This window comes from Erpetoichthys calabaricus, chromosome 12 (assembly GCF_900747795.2).
Source record: "Erpetoichthys calabaricus chromosome 12, fErpCal1.3, whole genome shotgun sequence".
Classification (NCBI taxonomy): Eukaryota; Metazoa; Chordata; class Cladistia; order Polypteriformes; family Polypteridae; genus Erpetoichthys; species Erpetoichthys calabaricus.
The window spans coordinates 141,107,410-141,132,235 of NC_041405.2; the positions used below are offsets into that span (position 1 = coordinate 141,107,410).

Here is a 24,826-nt window from a genome sequence, read left to right on the forward strand (position 1 = left end):
TTCTGGAATCCGCTAAAAGCACTGTCACATTAGACGACTTTTCCAGTAACTTTCAGTCGTTGCCTTCATTTACATAATCTTAGTGAGTTGGAGACAGTCGGCGTGGGCTCCTGTTGTTGAATATGATATATATCGAGTGACTCACTTCAACAAGTCCACAACTCGCCCCAACAAAATCAAACCTTCTTTTGTCTTTAGTCATAGAAGCAGCTCTGTGTACGTGAGAGCTGACAACCAATCAATGCCCACCCGAATATACAATGAATGCAATGACGAGCGAGGAACGCGGGTGTTTTGAACCTCACAAGCAGATGAGAAGCTCGTCTGTCTGATGTCTCATGTTTTACGTACCACGACAGAATGGAAATAAGCAAAAAAGGGCAAAGATTGAGGTTGCCGTACCAGTTAACCCTTGTAAGACTGAGAAGAAACACAGATAGAGAGTTGGGGCACCGTAGTGATCCTCATATAATTGGCAGTTTGAATAAATCACAAAAGACTTTGCAGACTTAAATCGATCTTCAAGTGGCTTCAAGATGGCAGCGAAGTCGGTTTTCACTATGGGGGAACAGGAAGAGGCAGGTTAAGATGGTTGAGAACCGGAAGTGATGTCATTAGGCATCAATCACTGATTCTGCAGAGGGAGAAGAAGTAAAGGCATTAGGGCTCATTTATACTTCACGCTCAGAATGCTTACGCGCCCGCATCATGGCCGCCACGCGTTCTGAGCGTTCATTTGATACGTCCTCTGAGCAGGTCCTCAGAATTTAACGCGAGAGTTGCAGTACCAGCAAAACATCGGGGGGTGCATTGTGATCAAGTCTGAATGTGACGTCAGAGTCTCTGTTTACTATCTACATGTGACAGAAAGCTGCTTTGCGGATCCTACGAGATCGATGTGCGCGCTTCGATATTTGATAAATGGTTCGATGTGGTGAAGCAAAATGCCGACATACAGATGTATTCGTGGTGCTTTTATATTCAAGCGTCACATATTCCCGATCGTAATGACACGATACGTTTTAAAATTCTCACATACCGTCTTCTGTGCTTTTTTTTTTTTCTAGGGCTTCCTCTGCTCCTGACAGCAGCGAATCGCCAGCAATAGATCGCCACACTGAGCACATTAAATGTATGATATTCCAACTCTCTGCACATTTAGAATCCTTAGATTTATTTTCATGATGAAGTATGCTATATTACATTTTACAGATAAATCGGTAATTTTGTTTAAATAATGAATACTGTTAATAATTACACACATGGGGTGACACGGTGGCAGAGCGTTAGTGCTGCTGTCTTGCAGGGAGTCACGTCGCTGATATTCCCTGCCTGGAGTTTACACGTTTTCCTGCTGGGTTTCCTCAGTGTGCTCCAGTTTCCTTCCAAAGATATGCAGATTTGGGGATTTGGTGCCGCTAAAATGACACCAGTGTATGTGTGTGTATGTGTGTGCTTGTATTCACCTTGCGATGAGCTGAGGCATCGTCCAGGGATTGTTTCTCACTCGTGCCCAATGCTTGCTGGAATGGACACATCCCTGGATTTAATCAATAAACATCCTTTTCAGAGATATTGCGATAAGGTGTCATCAGAATTTCATGGGTGTTCTAGGCAATTCACAACACAGAGAAGCCGAACATGTTCTCACCATGATAATATCTCGCACTGCCACCTGGCGAATTCCTCAAGATTTACATAAAGTACGCGCGCGAGTATAAACACTTCAACGCTTGCGTAGCAGGAGCATCCGCTGCAGCATGCGTCGCGTCGCATGAAGTATAACTCCGGCCTTAGGCAACAGCTCCAGCCCCTGGCTGGAAGTGTAATTACATTTATATGAGCCTTGACGTTATCTCCCAAACTCACGTGTGTGACAAACTTCAAACAGTACCAGCTCCATTAGGCAACACACTATTGGCTGTTAGAAAAAGGAGCGTGTACGACCGTGCCAATCAGTCGCTAAATGTTAAAGGCCCAGTGATTTTCAGGTGTTTAAACTGACAAATGTCTGACGAGTCAACAAGTCTGACATGCCCCATGTCTAGAAGTTATCTAATGTGACATCGGCACACACGGGAGCACACAGGACTTAAAACCTGGTCATCTTGTTGCCAGAAAGCAGCTCCACCACTGTGCCACCATGTGTTATGTTATGTTATGTTATGTTGGAGTGGCTCATCAGTTTTGATAATGGATGAATATGTGTGTATATTATATTGTATTATTCTTCACACTGCAGTTAGTTGATACTGAAATACATAATGGTTTATTTTTTAAACTCGATCAGTAATCCAGTCACACAATTTTTTCAGGTTAGGTTGCTGTTCCCCATCTCCAAAGCACATCCACCCAGCCCTTATTGCAGAGGTTCACTTTTATTCCTCCATTGCTTCCCCAGTGGACCACCTTGAATATGAAGCCAAGTGTGATGCTTCCTCTGCTGTCTTGACAAAGGTGCTTGCTTTTGAACTTTCATTTATTAACAAAATTATTTTTCTTGCCTTATAGGACCCAATTAATCACATTTCAGGATTAATTTTTTAAAACACATTTCAAGTAGGGCACAAGTCCCTTTTCTGAGCATGTGACACATTGCAGATGCCAGTCCACTGCAGGGCACATCAGTACGTCACTGCTGGTACGTCGAAGATCTCACTTCAGACTACTTTTGCTGAGCTCTCACTATTCATTTGTGTTTTACTAAACCATTTATGTACCTCATTCCCTCTTTCTGAGAGTGGCAGACTCGGCTCCAGGAGGCCATTTAGCTGGGCTAACCCCCCCCCCCCATCCACCATATATCATGTCAAGATCAACACACTGTTGGGTATGCTGTTACTTGTTGCAATTTTTAAGGCTTTATCACATCTTGCCTCCCCTAGTATTTCAGACGCCCTCCTTCATATTTTGGTGTGGAGCCAGTGCTGATGTTTGGGGCCTGTTGAGCGTGTGTGTGTGTGTGTGTGTGTGTGTGTGTGTGTGTGTTTTTAGAGGTGGGGGTGCATTCCCACTACAGGATGAGAAGGGTGTCATGGAGGTTAAAGAATCACTCACTCCCCATTTAGTTGGGAATGAAAGGAAGCTATTGTGGGGGGGGAGTAGACATACTGCGATAGACGCAGCCGTGAAGACCATCAGCCAATGCATCAAGAGAAGCTTATCTCCGTCCTCCTCTGATGATGCCCTTCCACCCTGATCTTTGTGCTTTGTGACAAAAGCTTAGTTCTGGAACCAAAGAAAAAACGCCTGCTGGTTTACATCTGAACTCGGATTGAGCAGCGAAGCATTCGTACGTGCGAGATGGCTTCATTATGGGGTGTATTATTATTGTTTTACATTTCTTGCTTAGGAGAAATTAGTTTTGTTTCACATTTTATGAACACAAGTAATAATGCAGACAGTATATAAAGAGCAATCCATTTACTGATTGGCTTACTCAGCTCGGGCAGTGGCAATGCTGGGCACAAGTCCACCATAAAGCGCCCTCACATACTGAACCACAGGAGAACAGGATGCAATTAGACTTTCACTTGATTAAAGTGGCCGACACATCCGGTCTCTTTTTAAAAATCAAGCCACCTTTTAGGACTCATTTAAACACTGGCAAGTCACCAAAACCAGAATACACGAAGAGTGCTAATAAAATGAACAAGGGTTATAAGCATCTCAAATGGACTTCTACCCTTATTTGAGGAGTTATTTATAAACCACTTGTGTCCATTGTCACACACATGCGCATGGGGGGCAGCTAAAGGCCTTGAATGAGAGTAATTCCGAACCAGACTGGGAGATGGCAGAGTGCACTGACTCTTTTCTCGATTTTCTGCAGACCGTTCACAGGAAATTTCGCCTGGCACTGATGACGTCAATTCTGGTTCTGACCCCTTTGACGTCACTTCCTGGTCTGAGCCTATGGATGTAGACCCTTCTAGTTGTGGCCTCTTTGAGGTCACTTCCTATACTGGCCTTTAAAAGCCGCCACCTTTCCTCTATCTCCTCAGTTCTGTTCGGGACTCTGCTCTGTACACTTCAGTACATCAATTTATTCAATAATGCAGCCAGGAAATAATATACGGGTGGCTGCCCCAAACCTTGCTATGGCTCTTTGTCGAGTTTGTCATACCATATTACAGACAGGGTTAACATACACTAAAGATCACTGTTTTGCTCCGAGCTTGTGACAGTCTGGGTGGGCTCCATGTCACCTGTTCCATCCCGGGAACCTCTTGAACCAGGATCGGCGATAGTCATAACTGAGATCAGCCGGGTAAATGAGGACACACTCATGCAGCAAGGGGTGGGAGCAAAAGTGAACAGTGCTTTTATTAAAAACAATTCCATATAAACAGTGCAATCTTCAAAAATAAATAATCCAAGAAAAGCCAGTAAGTCTGTGGAAGGTAAAAATCGGTTCAAATAAATATATCCATAAAATCCATCCATCCATCCATCCATTGTCTCCCGCTTATCCGAGGTCGGGTCGCGGGGGCAGCAGCTTGAGCAGAGATGCCCAGACTTCCCTCTCCCGGCCACTTCTTCTAGCTCTTCCGGGAGAATCCCAAGGCGTTCCCAGGCCAGTCGAGAGACATAGTCTATCCAGCGTGTCCTGGGTCTTCCCCGGGGCCTCCTCCCGGTTGGGCGTGCCCGGAACACCTCACCAGGGAGGCGTCCAGGAGGCATCCTGATCAGATGCCCGAGCCACCTCATCTGACTCCTCTCGATGCGGAGGAGCAGCGGCTCTACTCTGAGCCCCTCCCGGATGACTGAGCTTCTCACCCTATCTTTAAGGGAAAGCCCAGACACCCTGCGGAGGAAACTCATTTCAGCCGCTTGTATTCGCGATCTCGTTCTTTCGGTCACTACCCATAGCTCATGACCATAAGTGAGGGTAGGAACATAGATCAACTGGTAAATTGAGAGCTTCGCCTTGCGGCTCAGCTCCTTTTTCACCACGACAGACCGATGCAGCGCCCGCATTACTGCGGATGCCGCACCGATTCGCCTGTCGATCTCACGCTCCATTCTTCCCTCACTCGTGAACAAGACCCCGAGATACTTGAACTCCTCCACTTGGGGCAGGATCTCGCTACCAACCCTGAGAGGGCACTCCACCCTTTTCTGGCTGAGGACCATGGTCTCAGATTTGGAGGTGCTGATTCTCATCCCAGCCGCTTCACACTCGGCTGCGAACCGATCCAGAGAGAGCTGAAGATCACGGCCTGATGAAGCAAACAGGACAACATCATCTGCAAAAAGCAGTGACTCAATCCTGAGCCCACCAAACCGGACCCCCTCAACACCCTGGCTGCGCCTAGAAATTCTGTCCATAAAAGTTATGAACAGAATCGGTGACAAAGGGCAGCCCTGGCGGAGTCCAACTCTCACTGGAAACGGGTTCGACTTACTGCCGGCAATGCGGACCAAGCTCTGGCACCGATCGTATAGGGACTGAACAGCTCTTATCAGGGGGGCCGGTACCCCATACTCTCGGAGTACCCCCCACAGGATTCCCCGAGGGACACGGTCGAATGCCTTTTCCAAGTCCACAAAACACATGTAGACTGATTGGGCAAACTCCCATGCACCCTCCAGGACCCTGCTAAGGGTATAGAGCTGGTCCACTGTTCTGCGACCAGGACGAAAACCACACTGTTCCTCCTGAATCCGAGGCTCGACTATCCGACGGACCCTCCTCTCCAGGACCCCTGAATAGACTTTTCCAGGGAGGCTGAGGAGTGTGATCCCTCTGTAGTTGGAACACACCCTCCAATCCCCCTTCTTAAAGAGGGGGACCACCACCCCGGTCTGCCAATCCAGAGGCACTGTCCCTGATGTCCATGCGATGTTGCAGAGGCGTGTCAGCCAAGACAGTCCTACAACATCCAGAGCCTTGAGGAACTCCGGGCGTATCTCATCCACCCCCGGGGCCCTGCCACCAAGGAGTTTTTTGACCACCTCGGTGACCTCAGTCCCAGAGATGGGGGAGCCCACCTCTGAGTCCCCAGGCTCTGCTTCCTCATTGGAAGGCATGTTAATGGGATTGAGGAGGTCTTCGAAGTACTCCCCCCACCGACCCACAACGTCCCGAGTCGAGGTCAGCAGCGCACCATCCCCACCATATACAGTGTTGACACTGCACTGCTTCCCCTTCCTGAGACGCCGGATGGTGGACCAGAATCTCCTCGAAGCCGTCCGAAAGTCGTTCTCCATGGCCTCCCCAAACTCCTCCCACGCCCGAGTTTTTGCCTCAGCAACCACCAAAGCCGCATTCCGCTTGGCCTGCCGGTACCTATCAGCTGCCTCCAGGGTCCCACAGGACAAAAGGGTCCTGTAGGACTCCTTCTTCAGCTTGACGCCATCCTTCACCGCCGGTGTCCACCAACGGGTTCGGGGATTGCCGCCACGACAGGCACCGACCACCTTACGGCCACAGCTCCGGTCAGCTGCCTCAACAATAGAGGCACGGAACATGGCCCATTCGGACTCAATGTCCCCCACCTCCCTCGGGATGTGGTCGAAGTTCTGCCGGAGGTGGGAGTTGAAGCTACTTCTGACAGGGGGCTCTGCCAGACGTTCCCAGCAGACCCTCACAACACGTTTGGGCTTACCATGCCTGACCGGCATCCTCCCCCACCATCGAAGCCAACTCACCACCAGGTGATGATCAGTTGACAGCTCCGCCCCTCTCTTCACCCGAGTGTCCAAGACATGTGGCCGCAAGTCCGACGACATGACCACAAAGTCGATCATCGAACTGAGGCCTAGGGTGTCCTGGTGCCAAGTGCACATATGAACACCCCTATGCTTGAACATGGTGTTCGTTATGGACAATCCGTGACGAGCACAGAAGTCCAATAACAAAACACCGCTCGGGTTCAGATCGGAGGGGCCATTCCTCCCAATCACGCCCTTCCAGGTCTCACTGTCATTGCCCACGTGAGCATTGAAGTCTCCCAGCAGAACGAGGGAGTCCCCAGAAGGTATGCCCTCTAGCACCCCCTCCAGGGACTCCAAAAAGGGTGGGTACTCCGAACTGCTGTTCGGTGCATACGCACAAACAACAGTTAGGACCCGTGCCCCCACCCGAAGGCGAAGGGAGGCTACCCTCTCGTCTACTGGGGTAAACCCCAATGTACAGGCTCCAAGTTGGGGGGCAATAAGTATACCCACACCTGCTCGGCGCCGCTCACCGGGGGCAACTCTAGAGTGGTACAGACTCCAGCCCCTCTCAAGGAGATTGGTTCCAGAGTCCAAGTTGTGCATCGAGGTGAGTCCGACTATATCTAGCCGGAACCTCTCAACTTCGGCCACCACCCAACTCACACTGCACCCGACCTCCTTGGCCCCTCCCATAGGTGGTGAGCCCATGGGAAGGGGGACCCACATTGCCTCTTCGGGCTGTGCCCAGCCGAGCCCCATGGGTGCAGGCCCGGCCACCAGGCACTCGCCATCGTGCCCCACCTCCAGGCCTGGCTCCAGAGTGGGGCCCCGGTGACCTGCGTCCGGGCAAGGGAAAACGCCATCCAAAATTGCTTTCCTTCATAGGAGGTTTGTTTAACCGCTCTTTGTCTCATCCCTCACCTAGGACCAGTTTGCCTTGGGTGGCCCTACCAGGGGCATAAAGCCCCGGACAGCAGAGCTCCTAGGATCATTGGGACACGCAAACCCCTCCACCACGATAAGGTGGTGGTTAAAGGAGGGGATATAGCGTATCAGGTTCTACCGAGATTTGAACTCGGATCGCTGTGAGGTTAAAATCACCAGGGCAGGACTCAGTCTTTTAACACTCAATGCTTCTCCTAAAATCGATGTCTCTTCTGCTTACCCCGCACAGGATCTTGCAGCAGAGGAGATACCCATCTGACAGTCACAGCTTACCTTCTCTCCTAGGTCCGATTATCCATGACTGCCAGCAGGGTACTACATTGAGCCTTCATCTCCCACTGTCCCTGCCCAGACCTATGCAGTAGCGGACATCGTGTCACTCCACACTCCCAGGACACGTTCAGAGGGAGTGACCCTCTTCAGTCCCTGAGCATCGATGTCACACTACCCTCAAGGGGCTCTCCTCCTGGCTGACTCATCCGCGCCGGCTTCTACCTACCCTTCTGTGTTCCAACTCTCTCCTCTTTTAACCTCTGTCCTTTACCTTCTCTTTACTTATATTTCTGCCGTGTAGGCTCCTTATATATCGCCTGCCTACTTGGGCATGGGTGTGAGATGCCGCTCCATCCGAGGCACAATTGAGGCACCTGACCGATCCACCCGTCTCCACACATGTATGCAGCGCGATTGGCCAAGTACCCCAATTAGCCATGGAGCGAAGCCTGCCTCCACACACCCACACCCGATTGGAGCACCTCACACGATTATTTATTTAAAGCTTTCCCAACGCCATGGACCACTCATCACAGAGCTCTACAGCATCCAGAACTGAGAACATGCTCTGTGATTCAGCAGCTCCACTGGATAACCAATTGGATTGCATGTTTTAGTCACCTGATTTACTTTACTTGAGTCAGATAACTGCCACCCCCAACCCAACCCTAATCTTAACCATAGTGTAGCCAGGTGTTATCACTGACATCTCTCTATATATATATAAAATCCAACGTCTGTCTGTCTGTCCACTTTTCATGAGAGAACTACTTAACAGATTTAGATCGAGTTTTTTTTTCTATAATTTGCTCGAACATTCCGGTTGATTTTGCGACTTTTCTCATTGCACTAAATATCATAATTTGCTTGCGGTACCGATTTATTAGCACAAATCCGAGAGACACACAGCAGGATGGGGCCCCCCTCACTCACGCACCAGCCTCAGGGAGTAGCTTACATCCGCTTAAGTAACGAACGAGAGAACTACTTAATGGATTTACATCTCGTTTTTTTCTAGAATTTGCTTGAACATTCCAGTTGCGACTTCTCTCATCGCACTAAGTATCATACATACTGTACATTCACGCTAATCTGAGACAGAGGCTGCGGGCTGAGGGGAGGGTGAAGTGTGACGTCAGGAGTGGGGAGCTGGGCAGGGCCCTCCTCGCTGTCCTTTGTCACTACTACATGGGCGGTGCCATGGGGCACGGCTAGTATAATATAAAGTGACATCCTCCTCAATGGAGTGGAGCTCTGGAGGTCCGCAGCTGGAGTCTATTGCCAGAATCTGGGGGGCTGTGAGACGTCTAAAGCTGTCATTGTGGAAGGTAACTTCTTCAGGACTGCTGTCCATGACTTTTGGTTCTTCCTTCATGTGCCTTTTACGCAATTACTGTCCTTCATATCGTCACGCAAACACCATCTGCTGTTGTCAAAGACTAAAACTCATTCTTTTATGGACAAGTTGTATGATATTTTTCTTCAGATCATGAATAAGATTGGACTTTTCTTCACCCACCTTACTTACCTTCTGTTTATGGCTCTTGTTCAGATCAGGCTGAACTGCTACAACTCTTTAATGGCATGGCACCATACATCAAGCCAATGTTATACTCACAAGCTTCACAAATGATTGGTTCAATATGGTGATTAAGTCCTAAGTACTACTTCCAGCAGGCCAAATGTGCTCCCCATAACTGAGCCTACCTTCATGATCAACATGTTGGTTCAGTGGGCCCCTCTTGAAGTGTTATTACCGGCCATCACAGAGTTGTAGAAGATGTGAAGGATGTCGCATTTTAAAAAAACAGTCTGCTCTGCCCTTTCTTCTATGTTACGAGACCAATCTTATTAATCTCCTGCATTATTTTTCTGATGTTTACTGTATTTATGCATTTTTGTTACTAGTATTATGTTTATTAATTTACTATCTAATTATTATGTATTTTCCTTTGTTCTTTGAGTTTTGTTCATAAAAATGGACCCCAAGAGGTGGAGCCATCATTACATCACGGCTAAAGGACCGCCCTCAGTCTATATATTGTGAGTCTAAGAAGCAGATTCTTCATTGTTTGTTATAAACCAATAGCCTTCTTTTTTATTAGGATCTTGTTTTTGGACTTGTCATTCAAACCTGAGGGTTTCTTTTATGGTTCCTCTCACTGATGTGGACCCACAAGTACTTGTAGCAGCGCTCCGCCTCCACATCCACTCTCTGAATAGCGCACTGGACAGCCAATTGGATTGCATGTTTTTGTCACCTGATTTACTTGACTTGAGTCAGATATCCGCCCCCCCCCCCACCCCCAAACCTAATCTTAACCATAGTGTAGCCAGACGTTATCACTGACATCTCTATATACATAAAATCCAATGTCTGTCTTGTCCGTCCGTCCATCTGTCTGTCTGTCTGTCTGTCCTCTTCTCACAACAGAAGTACTTCATGGATTATAGATAAGGGATTTTTTCTGTAATTTTCTTGAATATCCCAGTTGATTTTGCAACTTCTCTCGTCACGCTAAGTATACAATACAATACAATTTATTATTGTATAGCCCAAAATCACACAAGAAGTGCTGCAATGGGCTTTAACAGGCCCTGCCTCTTGACAGCCCCCCAGCCTTGACTCTCTAAGGAGACAAGGAAAAACCCTAGTAGGAAAAAAAATGGAAGAAACCTTGGGAAAGTCAGTTCAGAGAGAGACCCATTTCCAGGTAGGTTGGGCATGCAGTGGGTGTCAAAAAGGGGGTCAACACAATACAATACACAGAACAGATCAAATCCTCAATACAGTATCATAGTATTATAGTTTGCTCTTTGTGGATGTGGACCACCAAGTACTTGTAGCAGCGCTCCACCTCCACATCAACTCTCTGAATACCGACCGGGCGCAATGTAGAGCCAATTGGATTGCATGTTTTAGTCACCTGATTTACCTGACTTGAGTCAGATAACTGGCCCCCAACCTTAATCTTAACCATAGTGTACCAGGCGTAATCACTGACATGTCTATATACATAAAATCCAATGTCTGTCTGTCTCTTTGTCTGTCTATCCTCTTCTCACGAGACAACTTCTTAACGGATTTAGATCGGGTTTTTTTCTGTAATTTTCTTGAACATTCCAGTTGATTTTGCGACTTCTCTCATTGTGCTAAGTATCATAGTTCGCTATGTGGATGTGGACCTCCAAGTACTTGTAGCAGCGCTCCACCTGCACATCCACTCTCTGAATACCAACCGGTCCTACTGTAGAGGCTCTGTGGTGTGGCAAAAGTCAGTAAGCAGTTCCTTAGCTTTGCTGATGTTGAGTTGCACACAATTCTCAAAGTTCTCCCCCTGACTCCCCCCACCTCATCAATACACCCCATTAGTGTCGAATCATTGGAGAATTTCTGCAAGTGACATGGTCTGGTGTTGTATTTGTAGTCAGATGTTTATTGCGTGAAGAGGAAAAGTGACGGGACTGTTCCTTGTGGTGCACCAGTGATGCTCACATTCAAATCAATCCAAGAAAAGCCAGCGAGTCTGCAGAGGTTAAAATTCGGTTCAAATAAATATATCCATAAAAGCGAGGTTAAAATCACCAGAGCAGTCTCTTAACACTCTCAAACTGCTTGACAGATAGTCCATTATTAGGACGCGAGAGACTCATCCACCTGCACGTCTCTAAGTAAACCCCTCAACAGTGATGTCTGGAAGATACTGAAGGAAGTGAAGAAATCAAGCAAATATGATTGTCACAGTGCTGCCAGGGTAAGCCTTGTGGAGCAGACAGATAAACCATTGTCCAATAGGCTGTGACAATAAAAGGTGCTATACCAGCATTCAACCCGACGCAGATAGACATGGGATGCACACTACTAAACACAAAGTGTTTTTATTTGTCTTCCCTCGTGTGGAACGTCTTCCCTGTCCCCACGAGCCCACAACACAGTCCAATCAGCACTATCAATCACAATCCCAATACTTCTCTTTAACTTCTCTTCCACTCCTCTCCGGCAAGCTTAGTCCGTCTCCTCCCGACTCTGGTCTCTCGGAATGGTGGCTGCTGGCTCCTTTTATAGCCCACGCAGAAGTGCTCCAGGTGTTTGATGACCTATTTCTGGCTGCACTTCTGAGCTGTGGCAGAAGAACCACCCACATGGGCTCACGAACAACCGCAGCACCCCCTGGAGGCACCCCCGGATCCCAACAGGGTTGGAGAGAATCTCCCATGGAGCCCTGCGGGAATCCAAGGCACCACTGCCATCCAGCTGGGTTGCCTTTGTGTCCCGGGGGAGGTACTGTTCTGACTAGGCTTACTCCCCTGGTCCATACAGTGAAGAGACGTCCCGGCCGGACAAGAACCCTGGCCGTTGGGTCCATGGGGTTTTTTCACAAGGGGTCTAATAAAGTCCAGGATGAGCCTTTCAAAGGTCTTCATGATGTGGGATGTAACATCAACTGGTCTGTAGTCGTGAGGTGATGATATCCCCCACAGCAGTGTCACTTAGTGACAAATAGAGCAGGTAGCAGAGGACACCACAACATTGGTCAGCACAGGCCTTAAGAACTCGAGGAACTGACTTTTCTGGTCCCCCAACATTTTTTGTGAATAGCCTCCTCGGTTGTCTCCTCACTTGGTCATCAGCTGTGGACAGTGTGACAGTGCGGGTTGTCATCTTTTGGGAGCTTCCTTAACCCGACACTGTCAGTAACGTAACCAAAATGAGCGTAGCGGATGAGGACTAACCACATTTTGAGCAAGGGGATGGTGTAAAAAGAGAATTAATGCATTTACTGAAGACAATTCGCAAAACCTAGTGTCCAAAAAGAAATAGTGCAGGTCCGGTCAGGTCAGTTTGGGGAGCATGCACTGGTCCAGCGTGTTGTCGCACCCACCACACGACGAAACAGCTCGGGGTCCTGGTTGGCAACCCCCCTAGGCAGACACGTCCAGTCTCACCCTCCGGAAATGACCCTCTATCTGCCACAGTGGGCATCCCCTTGGCCTGGTCCAGGCACTCTGGTCCCCAACAATGAGGATCCTACAAGCTGGATCACCCTCAGGGAAATGCGCCACGTGACTGTAGTGCCGTAACTGACATTCCCTCACACTGTGCTTCATTTGGGACCCCATGAGCAACACAAAGTCAAACCAGCGGTACCCAAGGATTCTCAGAAGAGACACCGTACCAAAGGGGTCAGTGCAGTGCTTGAAAAAAGGTTCGATAAATAAATAATTCAATTAAAATAAAGGTGAGGTGGAGGTTAAAATCAACATAAATAAATCCATTAAAAACGAGGTTAAAATCAACTGGCAGGGAACAATCTTAACTAAAAAGCCCGGTGCCTTCTTCCTCACAAGTGGCTCCCCTGCTTATCCCACACGGGTCTTGCAGCAGACAAGTCGCCCTACTGACTCCTTAACACCATGCTGCCCTCTGGGATCTTCCACACGGCCTCAACCACCTCTAAAAACAAAACTTTTATACATGTGAGCCACTGTCCTGTAAAGACGAGTATGCAGGTAGAAAAGAACTGAAAATCTCATTTTGACACTCTTGATATCCTTCTGCTGTGAAACATTCTGACCTGTCATTGTTTACACACGTCTTAAACAACTATTATCATACACTGATAATTTATATATTATCTATATCTATTATTGATTATTTATTATATTACATATCTAGGGCAGGATGGTGGTGCAGTGGTAGCGCTGCTGCCTCGCAGTTAGGAGACCCGGGTTTGTGTGGAGTTTGCATGTTCTCCCCGTGTCTGCGTGGGTTTCCTCCGGGCGCTCCGGTTTCCTCCCACAGTCCAAAGACATGCAGGTTAGGTGCATTGGCGATTCTAAATTGGCCCTAGTGTGTGCTTGGTGTGTGGGTGTGTTTGTGTGTGTCCTGCGGTGGGTTGGCACCCTGCCCGGGATTGGATCCTGCCTTGTGCCCTGTGTTGGCTGGGATTGGCTCCAGCAGACCCCCGTGACCCTGTGTTCGGATTCAGCGGGTTGGAAAATGGATGGATTACATATCTATTGACTAAATTTATGTATCTAGATTGCAAATACCATACATTGCATCATTGTTCATATTGCTAACTACACGTCAATATTGCTGCTACTTCTTTGTCTTGTCTTTGCACAATGTCTTGTCTTGTTTGTGTTTTAATTTTAAATTTCAATTTTAATTCTATTTTTAATTTATTATTTGCACGTCATGTTGTTACACTGAGCTTTGCAATTCGTCTATCTGTATACTTGTATATGGTTGCGATGACAATAAAGTTCGCTTTGACTTGACACACACAGCTGACCTTCTGCAGGTCTCTCTCTCTCTCTTTCTTTCTCCCTTTATCCTCCGTCTTTTCATTTTTTGATACTCCCAACCCCAAACCCCCGGCACTTGCACTTCCCTCTTAAAATGGGGATGTGACACAGCTGGGGCAATCAGCAGCTCCCGGCGTCAATTAAGGTCACGGATGCTCCTACACCTGTGCACTAAGTGCAGAGCTGTCCGCTCCCTTACTTCACTCAGGAACTGCTCTTGCCACATTAATACGCCCCATAGACACACACATAAAGACGTGAGTGTGCCAATTATTTATTTAAAATACCAATCAGCCGAAGGCCTCACTTTACCACAGACAGTCCATACTGACTGTCAGAGCTCCAGCTTTTCTTGCTGCCCTACGTAGTGTTTGAGGCAATAGCCAGACATATTACTGGTGATCGAAGAGCACTAGGGGGCACTTCCCTTCCTTCAAAGTTTCATACATCATAAATAACACCCCCTGCCAAAGCTAACAGCTAACATATCTATTATGGGGCACTCCCTGAAAGCTTTGCTGCCCTAAGTGACTGCTTCCCACAGGTGGCACAGTGGTAGTGCTGACATTGTCCGTGGTGCATCCTGTGGTAAGAAGACGCACTGCACCTCTTCTGGGAATGCCCAGTGGCACAGTCACTCCTTGACGCCCTAGAAGAGGAATTGGAAGAGTCGGTACCCAGAGACAATCTTTCGCACCATTCGGTGCTCTATGGACTTTTCCTGGGTACCCACTCACTGGAAGCCACCTTCATGTGCTGCGTGAAGGACACTCTATGGGTCGCCAGGAACCGCCTCGTCCTCAGGAGGGAAAGGATGACAATCCAGGACTGCTGCAGATACATCCGCAGCCTCCTCAGAGACTATTCTATCCTGGACTCCTTGAAGAACTGAGGATATGCAAAGCCACCTCTCCCTCCAAGAGGTTTATTAATGTGACGTTGGTTTTACTGCAGCCCTTGGCAAAACCCCCTCCTTGAGGACAGGCCTTCAAGGACGGGGACCAAGTCGAGACTGCAATAACTTGTAAAAAGTAATAGAATGTGGAACGCTATATTGAATGTAGTGAATAACCAAATGTTATTATGGCTTGTAAGATTGTAAAGGATTGGGGTTTTTTCATATATGTGACCAATGTATATGTAAATAAGGTGTAGTAGGTAAGGGGTAGTGTAAGGCTGTATTAGACTATAGCTGAATAGTCGTTTCTATTTGAATTAGATAGATAGATAGATAGATAGATAGATAGATAGATAGATAGATAGATAGATAGATAGATAGATAGATAGATAGATAGATAGATAGATAGATAGATAGATAGATACTTTATTAATCCCAGGGGGAAATTCACATACTCCAGCAGCAAAAAATATTAAATTAAAGAGTAATAAAAAATGCAGGTAAAAAACAGACAATAACTCGAATAATGTTCAACGTTTACCCCCTCTGGTGGAATTGAAGAGTCGCATAGTTTGGGGGAGGAATGATCTCCCCAGTCTGTCAGTGGAGCAGGACAGTGACAGCAGTCTGTCACTGAAACTGCTCCTCTGTCTGGAGATGACACTGTTTAATGGATGTAGTGGATTCTCCATAATTGATAGGAGCCTGCTGAGTGCCCGTTGCTCTGCTACGGATGTCAAACTGTCCAGCTCCATGCCAACAATAGAGCCTGCCTTCCTCACCAGTTTGTCCAGGCATGAGGCATCCTTCTTCTTACTGCTGCCTCCCCAGCACACCACTGCGTAGAAGAGGGCACTCGCCACAACCATCTGATAGAACATCTGCAGCATCTTACTGCAGATGTTGAAGGATGCCAGTCTTCTAAGGAAGTACAGGCGGCTCTGTCCTTTCTTGCACAGAGAATCAGTATTGGCAGTCCAGTCCAATTTATCATCCAGCTGCACTCCCAGGTATTTATAGGTCTGCACCCTCTGCACACAGTCACCTCTGATGATCACGGGGTCCATGAGGGGTCTGGGTCTCCTAAAATCCACCACCAGTTCCTTGGTTTTGCTGGTGTTCAGTTGTAGGTGGTTTAAGTCGCACCATTTAACAAAGTCCTTGATGAGGTTTCTATACTCCTTCTCCTGCCCACCCAATTAGTAGATAGTTATAGATTGTAATTGTACTAGATTGTGTTTTATATATTTCACCCAAACATACATGTAAATAAAGTATATTTTTCAAAAAAAAAAAAGTGGTAGTGCTGCTGCTTTGCAGTAAAGAGATTGTGGGTTCGCTTCCCAGGTCCTCCCTATGTGGAGATCGCTTTGAGTAGTGAGAAAAGCGCTATGTAAATGTAAAGAATTATTATTATTATTATTATTACTTTTCCTGTACGGTGGAGTCAGCCCTGGTCAGAGGTGGGCTCATCACCGGCCATATCCGCTGAAGTGCTAGGAGCTGTTGATGCAGTAATGGTGGTGTGGGGGGCTGCTCATTGGAAGTAGGTAATGGTGGAAGAAGGGAACATTCCTCATGGATCTTGGGGCCTGGTTGCTAATCCCAAGCTCTGTCGTTACTTTGAGGAACTTTCATGTTCTGCCAGCATCTGAACAATTTTTTTTTTTACTTTCCCAAAGACGTTGTGATGAAACCAGGGGTGTCAGCGAGCCCCAAACCCCCCAAACATGAACACATAGTGAGTCCCAGGTTCAAATAATGGAAGGTTTACTTCTTCAACAAAGTGGCAAAAAGTAAAAGTGTTCTCTCTCCACAATGCCTTCTCTCAGCACCCTCCTCCAACTGAGTGTTGCTCCACGCACGCCCAGCTCCGGCTCTCCTCGAAATAGGAGTGCAATCCCTTTTATTATGGACCCAGGAGTACTTCTGGTGCCAAGGTGATTGCCCTCCAGGTCATGTGAAAGTCCATTATAACAGGGAGCTTGTCTTGTGGCACCCAGTGACCCCAGCAGGGCTGCTCTGCCGAACTACATCTACCAGCATGCCCTGTTGGCTTCCCACTGGGTACTGATATCTAGGGGCCGCTGCCGTCTAGCGTGCTGGGGGAATAAAAAACCCTCGACATCGTCTTTTTTCAGAGGGCTGTCCATCCATCCATTTTGGTCCTTCCTTCCTTCCGGATATGATCCCTTTCTCTTTCCTGGCCGGGATGCCTATCTGCCTGTTAGGAGCCTCCCGTCCGGGTAAGGAACCATCCCTTCTTCATGCCCATCCAGCCCATGTGGCATCTACAACATGCACATTAGGTTAAATGGCTGTTAGAAACTGGTCCTGACAGATGCAAAACAGGAACCAACCCTGAATGGGACGCCAGCCTAACCAAGGGTGCACTCCCAGGACTATCAAGACCAGAGAGACATTCATTTGTCTGGTTTCTAAACTGCTGATGTGGGCTGTCTCCTCATCCAGGGCAACTCGTGGCTCTGGTCAGAGACTGAATGACCAGGTTTGAGAATGTTATGGCTGATTTTGATTTGTTGCTTGTTTTGGATGTTACTTTGGATGTTTGCTAATTACAAATAACTGCCCCATGTGTAGGGTTCATTAGCAATATTTTGGTCAGATGTAAACACAGCTTATGGAGTCGTATTGTCCAGTGGCTGTTGTAAAATGGTCCATGGTGATGGCTAACAGATATCTTGGGTAGAAGCACTTGACGAAACATTGAATGAAGCCCTAAAAGTGCTGCCAGCCCATCACAGAGCACAGTCAGAAACATACGGCTTAACCTTGCAGGTATTGTAAATATAATACTGTCATTTTGTCTGGCCATTTCTTTGCAAAAACTTATATTCCTCATGCATTTTATGTGCTGGTTCAATTTTATGATTGAGACTTCTCTACTTCTGCGGTGGGTTGGCACCCTGCCCGGGATTGGTTCCTGCCTTGTGCCCTGTGTTGGCTGGGACTGGCTCCAGCAGACCCCCGTGACCCTGTGTTCGGATTCAGCGGGTTGGAAAATGGATGGATGGATGGACTTCTCTACTTACCTTTTTGAGATTTAAACGAGTTATTTTCATTTTGTGAAAGTGTACGGCACATTTTATTATAAAGTATGTTTTACCTCACATCATCCTTCATATTTGATAAGTCAGAGCAGCCCATAATAAAAAACATTCAAGTTCTTTTTTTGGCAAAACGTGCTAGTTGTAGGTTCTACCGAGATTTGAACTCGGATCGCTGGATTCAGAGTCCAGAGTGCTAACCATTACACCATAGAACCGGCGCACGCCACCTCGCTGTTCTCAGTCAAATACCTGCTGTGACACGGCTCACTGCTGACGTCATTGTTTCTTAAATTTAATTGCGTATGTTCACCTGTCATTTGAAAGCTTGCATTCGCCTATCTGTGTTTTATTGTCTATTTAAAGACACGTTAGTTATAATCTGTAAATATGTCTGTCTGTATTGTCATTAATGTCTTCAGTCTCGCGTGATTTTCGGCATTTCAATTGTTAACTAAACTGCACATTACCGTAATCTGTTCTGGTTTTTATCTGAAATGAGTCAAACATTTGATGCACCACAATCGTATACCCTTCTCTTTTTTCATCAAGGTCGACCTTGAGAAGCTATTTTATTTTTCAGCAGGATTTGTTTGACCTCAGTCTGACTGATCGGGCTGCATGGCTGTTAATTAAAGCTCGACGGTCCTCTTCTTGTAGACAGGCTGTTCTTCGAATTGGCATGCGAATCACTCAGCTTTGCCATTTCAAAAATATTTGTAAGAATGATATTTTATGCCATTAAGTGTAATGTAATTCCATACCCGATTTATAAAACGTAATAATGGCTTATTAATTCTCGGCGTCTGACCCTCCTTTAATAATTCAGTATCATTTCTGAGCTCTTACATATATAAAGTACTGTACACTGATTAGAAAAACGAAATGTAACACTCGTTCGACTAAAAGCCTCACCTTCTTTGCTGAAGTAACTATAAATGGATTAAAGGAAATGTGAAACAGTACAACAACCCAAACATGAAGAAATACTGCATGATCACGACCAAATCCTCATGCAGTCCTTCATTATCTGGGTGACCATCATGACCAAGTAGTCCTGAAGTTGTTTGGTGTCTTATGTAACCATCATGACCATGTCCACCTACAGTCCTTCATCATCTGTGTGACCATCATCATCAAGTTGTCCTGCAGTCCCTCAGCAAATGTGTGACCATCATGACCATGTCCACCTACAGTCTTTCAGCATCTGTGTGACCATCATCATCAAGTTGTCCTGCAGTCCCTTAGCAAATGTGTGACCATCATGACCAAATCCTCATGCAGTCCTTCATTATCTTTGTGACCACCATGACCAAGTAGTCCTGAAGTTGTTTGGTGTTTTGTGCGAACATCTTGACCATGTCATGCTACATTCCTTCAGTATCTTATGTGGTCATCACAACCAAGTTCTCCTGTAGTTCTTCAGTATTGTGTGACCATCTTGACCAAGTCATCCTTCAGCATTATGTTTGACCATCATGGCCAAGTAGTCCTGAAGTACTTTGGTGTCTTGTGCAAACATCCTGACCATGTCCATCTGCAGTCCTTCAGTCTGTATGTGACCATCATGACCAAATCCTCCTGCAGTCTTTCACTTTCTGTGTAACCATCATGGCCAAGTAGTCCTGAAGTTGTTTGGTATCTTGTGCAACCATCATGATCATGTCCATCTACAATCCTTCAGTCTCTATGTGACCGTCATGATCAAGTCCTCCTGCAGTCCTTCAGTATCTTATGTGACCATCACAACCAAGTCCTCCTGTAGTCCTTCAGTATCATGTGACCATCATAACCAAGTCATCTTTCAGTATTATGTTTGACCATCATGACCAAGTTGTCCTGCAATCCTTCAAGTATCCTGTGTGACCATTATTGCTGGACACCTTTGACCCAAACACACACAGCTTATGGGCCTCTGAGTCTCCAGCTGCTTGATGTCTTCCCATCAATAACAGAAGGGTCTGACGAAATTACTGGACATTAGCAGAGAGAGGGGCACATCACAAGATGTTGTGATTCAGGGCATTCCATGGGTGCTATGATTGGAAAAGGCAGCATCTGCATGCCAGCATTCATTCCTCAAGATGGTGTGTGACCTGCCATTGTCCTGCTGCAGGGTCTGACGTCCAGGGAGTGTAAGCAGAAGTCCTCTGGCAGGTCACCTTGCTCTAAGGCTGGAAGCATGGAGTCTGTTCTTCACTGTTCTGTCACTGTTGTGGCATTGAATTTGACAACAGTTTCACAAGTAGTCTGGGCGGAAGATCTGAAATGATCGACTCTGATGGACCAGTCTGATGAGTCAGTCCTGCTTTGGTGTATGACCAGACCGGGGATGGTCAACTGTTCTGCTAGTATATTGAAATAATGCCTGCAGTTTTGAGACTGTATTACGGTTTAATGTGTTGTGTAGGGCTCTGCTGGCACTCGCTATTCCTGCCTGTCACTTGCCAGTCGCCCTCTTTCTTGTCTTTGTTCACATTCCAGGCATTATGGGACACACAGAACACTGAACAGGCGTGGCTTTTGGCCTGCTAAGACCGACTTTGAACTTTGAATGAAGGCCTTGTTAAAGATGACCTGACCTGATGTTCCTCCACGTGAGCCTCACTGGGTAAAAGGGCACCAGACCAGAGTTTGTGTGTTTGGCAGGTTTCAATGCCTCACTGTAGAAGCAGAGGATCTCAAACAAATTGACATCAGCTAGAGCTGTACCGCCCTCATTCTAGACAAGGCCGCAATTGTTTTTTCCCCCGACAGTACATACACTTTATGTTTGACGCCATTGTGTATGGGTGGGCACAGTGGTGTGGCCTGCTCCTTCACTGGCCATGGGTGCCGATTCCAAGTTTGCCTGTTTTCCCACTGACCACATGTGGGTTTGATTCCTTATTCTGGTTCATAGGTTTACAGCACCTTCAGAATAAAAATCATTTATGTTTATTTTTTTCTACCTCAAACAACATTCAATACCCTAAAATGACAAAGTGAAAAAGTATTTTATTAATTTGCTGTGACACTTGAAATTTGCCTCAGGTGCATCCCATTCTATTGATCTCCAATGAGATGTTTCTGCACCTTGTTTGGAGCCCTCCTGTGGTCAAGTCAGCTGGACATTAGAACATTAGAACACTCTAGACGAGAATAGGCCATTCAGCCCAACAAAACTCGCCAGTCCTATCCACTTATTTCTTCCAAAATAACATCAAGTCGAGTTTTGAAAGTTCCCAACATCTTACTGTCTACCACACTACTTGGTCGCTTATTCCAAGTGTCTATCATTCTTTGTGTAATGAAAAACTTCCTAATGTTTGTGCAAAATTTACCCTAAACAAGTTTCCAACTGTGTCCCCGTGTTCTTGATGAACTAATTTTAAGGTCACAGTCTTGATCCACTGGACTAATTCCCTTCATAATTTTAAACTTTAAATTCAGGTCTCCTCTTAATCTTCTTCTACTTAAACTGTAAAGGCTCAGCTCTTTTAATCTTTCCTCATAACTCATCCCATGTAACCCTGGACTCAGCCCTGTCGCTCTTCTCTGGACATTTTCTAGTGCTGCTATGTCCTTTTTGTAGCCTGGAGACCAAAACTGCACACAGGACTCCAGATGAGGCCTCACCAGTGTGTTATAAAGCTTGAGCAAAACATCTTTGGACTTGGACTCCACACATCAAGGCGCTATATAACCTGACATTCTGTTAGCCTTCTTAATGGCTTCTGAACACAGTCTGGAAGTCGATAGCTTAGAGTCCACTATGACTCCTAAATTCTTCGCATACTCTCGATTTTCCGACCACCCATTGTGTATTCAAACCTAACATTTTTACTTCCTGTGTGTAATACTTTACATTTACTGACATTAAATTTCATCGGCCACAAATCTGCCCGACACTGTATGCCATGGGTGTCAAACTCCAGTCCTGGAGGGCCGCAGTGGCTGCAGGTTTTCATTCTAACTCTTTTCCTAATCAGTGAGCTGTTTTTGCTGCTGATTAACTTGTTTTTTCATTAGTTTTAATAGACGAGACTCAGACCCCTTAGCTGTTTCTTTTTCCTTAATTAGCAGCCAAACAATAAGGAGACACAAAACGAGCCACCACATGACCAGCTCACCTGTGCCCATCACACAATATCAGAAAATTAAGGTGAAGGTCTTCGTAAGGTTGATCTCTCAAAAAACAGAAAAATCAACAGTTTTGGAAATGTCAGAAATCTTGGTGTTTTGTTTGATTCTTCACTTAACTATGAGCTACACATTAGGTCTCTTTCCAAAATTTCATTCTATCATCTCCGTCACATTGCCCACCTCTGTCCATTTCTGTCCTTTAATGATGCTCAAAATCTGGTTCATTGTTTCATAATGTCTCGTATTGATTACTGTAATTCCCTCTTCGTTGGCCATCCTGTAAAAGTACATTCAGAACTCCGTAGCCAGAGTCCTCACCCACACGCTCACATCTCCCCTGTTCTCCCCCAACTTCACTGGTTACCTGTTCCATCAAGGATTAAATTCAAGATTCTGCTTCTGACCTTCAAAGCCCTCCATAACCTTGCCCCTCTCTACCTCACTCAGCTCCTAGCTTCATATACTCCTTGTTGCTCTTTCAGGTCCTCGAGCAGTCATCTCCTTACTGTCCCACACACCAGACTCTCCACCCTGGGAGGGCAGGTCCTTCAGTGCTATGGCCCCTCAACTCTGGAACTCTCTTCTTCAGTCTCTCTGAGTTTGCTCCTCTTTCTCCACCTTTAAATCTCAAAACTCAAAACTTTCCTCTTCAACGAACTTTTATCTTCTGTGTGATCTTTTTTTTCACATCTATATGTAAGCGACGCTAGGTTTGTGAAAGGCGCTCTATAAATGTAACATATTATTATTATTACGCTGTAGGGCTGGAGACTGGGTGAGTAGACAGGGTGGAGGGAAAGCTGATCAGATCAAAGTGCAGAGGAATCCTTAACGAAAACCTGCTGGAAAGTGCTTTGGACCTCAGACTGGAATGAAGGTTCACCTTCGGACAGGGCAATGACCCTCAGCACAAGGCAAATAAAACACAGGAGAGGCTTAGGGTCAACTGAAAATAGCTGTCCACTAAGGATCTCCATCCAGGCAGGTGCCAGTCAGTCCATTAAGGCACCATCATTTCAAGGGCACCATTTATGAACGTTAATGGGTGCTGGCTCTTGGACACGAGGGGGGACCCCCCCCCCCCCAAACTCAGTCATCAAACTATAATGATGATAATGAGTGGGCGCTTAAAAATGAAAGTAAGCACAAGGGGGGCTGCCCCCCATTATCTTTACCCGCTGGGCTCTGTTTATGATTAAGGGGGTTTGACCAAGGGGGACAATTACCCCCACCAGCTGCTATGGACAATAAGGGGTGACGTCTGTCAAACGGGCTCCAAATGGACTTTGAGCCAACCTGGCAGAGTGTGAGAGGATCTGCAGAGATGAATGGCAGAAAATCCAGGTGGGCAAAGCTTGCAGCATCAAACCCAGGATGACTGAAGTGGACTTCAACTAAGAACTGACTAAATGATCTGAAAACTTGTGTGACTGTGACATTTCAGTTTTTTATTTTCAAGGAACTTGTAAAAATGTCTGAAATCCTGTCTTCACTTTGTCATTCTGGGGTATTGAGCTTCGCTCAATGAAGGAAAACAAAAGAATTTAAATGATGAGAGGACAAAAGTGAAGGGGTCTGAATACTTTCTGAGCCCACCGTACATGAGTGGTTCAACAAGAGCTAGTGTTTTGTCATTTTTTCCTTCGACCACACTGCTCCTTCCTTCATCCCATAGAAGAGTAGCGTTTTGTTTTGTTTTTCTTTCTCAGCATGGTGGTGCAGTATATGTACAGTATATGACAGAAACGTCAGGAAAATCTCCTTCAGGCAATGGACTTGGCCTGCGGGGGCATCCTGTAGGCGTGGCAGCACATCAAGGCTGGATTCGGCCCACCAGAGGATTTTTTCCCCCATTGCTTTGTCTGTGATGGAGATGAAGCCCTTGGGCGACTGTAGATGAAGATTTTATGTGTGCCGCTGTGATCTATGAGGGTCACTCATGCACATTTTTTATTTACAATGGGTATCCAACTGACAGGGTGAATCTGACAGGGAGGCGAGATGATCGAGGTGTTACTCTGAGCGGATCAGTAGCTTGTGGTGGGGGGGGGGGGGGCGGGGGGGGGGGGGGGTCACTATCAGCCATTTAGAGTAAAAGTATTCAAGCCAGATGACAGAGAGAAAAAAAAAACGACCCTGCCATGCAAGCAACCTGAAGGCAGGCCCTTAAAGGAGAGAAGGTGGGCTGTGTGTTATTCACACTAGACCAGAAAAAGATTGTTTCCATGTTTGGTTGTGGCATTCTCGTCTTTTGGGAGCGCATCTAAAAACTCGGACAACTGCACGGAACCGTTGAGCTCAGCTATGGACTGATGGATGCCGTTTCTGGGAATAGGCGGTCCAGGCACGTGCCTAGGGCGCCCTCTATTGATCAGGAAGGATTACTGCAGCCCCATGTAGCGATTCCTATCTTTATTTTGTTTTGAAAATTTTGTCCGGGCCGGAGCGGAACACAAAGAAATGTCAACATTGTGCGCCTCAGCAGAGTCTGCACTATGCACAGCACAATCTGTTACCCAGAAACAGTACAGACCTTCGGACA

The 24,826-nt window shown here is 46.6% G+C and overlaps 1 protein-coding gene and 1 non-coding gene across 2 annotated transcripts in view; both read right to left on the minus strand.

The window, feature by feature from the left end:
- Window positions 1-24,826, minus strand: part of ap3d1 (adaptor related protein complex 3 subunit delta 1) — a 1,136,182-nt gene that overhangs the window by 47,813 nt on the left and 1,063,543 nt on the right. The window lies entirely within an intron of this gene.
- Window positions 18,306-18,377, minus strand: trnaq-cug (transfer RNA glutamine (anticodon CUG)). The gene has a single exon. It is a non-coding gene; the product is annotated as a tRNA-Gln (tRNA).